The following is a 1,189-nucleotide window of genomic DNA, read 5'->3' as shown; positions in this document are numbered from 1 at the left end:
CCAGGACAGGCTCCAAAGCCACAGAGAACCCCTGTCTCAAACCCCCCCCCAAAAAAAGAAAATAGGGAACTAGGGCCTGTTGTGACCCAAATATTCAGTACTGAAAGAGGCAGGTGGATCTCTGTGAGTTCCAGGCTACACAGTGAGATGGTATTAGGTATGTGTTTGTTCTGTGACAAAACACCATAACCAAAGGCAGTTTTAGGAGGAGTTTATTTTAGCTTCCAGTTCCAGAGGGGTAAGGGGGGGGGGGCATGGCCACAAGCAGCAAGTGAGCATGGCTGCTGGAAGAGTCAGATGCTGAGAGATAACATCTGGACCTTAAAAGTAACAGAGAGAGAACCAGTAGGGCCAAGTCTATAAGCTCTCAAAGCCCAGCCCCAGTGACAGTACTTCCTCCAGCAAGACCACACCTCCTGAACCTCCCTAAACAGCAACACAAATTGGGGACCAAACGTTCAAATACCTGAGCCCTGTGAGGAACAGTTCTTAGTCAAACCACCCCAGAAACCCTGTCTCAAATAATACAATTTGATTAAATAAATAAGGAACAATGGCTGCCACATCTGCAGTTCCAGAACTTGGATAGTGTAGGCAGGCATAAGGGGTTCAAGGTTATCTATCCTTGGCTACGTACTGAGTCGAGGTTAGCCTATGCTACATGAAACCCAAAGAAATAAGCATAGAAGCGGCACATAGTACCCTGGAATATGAGAGTGGATTGGATGTCAGTTAAGTATGTTCTCCTTTTTAGCACTTTTGAGGCTGAGGCAGAAGGATCACAAACTGAGGCCAGTCTGTTCTGCGGAGTAAAACCTTGTCTCAAAAGGGCAAGTAAGTGTGGGTGTGAGGCTCTTCTTATGCCTAAAAGTAATCAGCTGGAAAATGTGTACGGGAGACTAGAACTCTGGTCTTCACGCCAGCACAGCAAGCCCCGTTCCTCTTAATCCTCTAAGCTATATCCCCAGCCCTCACTGTTGCCTTCCTTAGGGTCATTATGGACTGTCCATCTCTTTCCTCTCTGCCTGAAGCTCTTCATGGTTGTTCCTCTTCCTGAGCGTAAGGTGGGTCATAGATCACAGTCAACTTTCCAGACTGTCTGCACTCATACTTAAGCCTCTGGCAGTCTTTCCTTCTCTTCTCTTCTCTTCTCTTCTCTTCTCTTCTCTTCTCTTCTCTTCTCTTCTCT

Source organism: Microtus ochrogaster, chromosome 15 (genome assembly GCF_000317375.1).
Source record: "Microtus ochrogaster isolate Prairie Vole_2 chromosome 15, MicOch1.0, whole genome shotgun sequence".
Classification (NCBI taxonomy): Eukaryota; Metazoa; Chordata; class Mammalia; order Rodentia; family Cricetidae; genus Microtus; species Microtus ochrogaster.
This window is presented reverse-complemented; position numbering follows the sequence as displayed.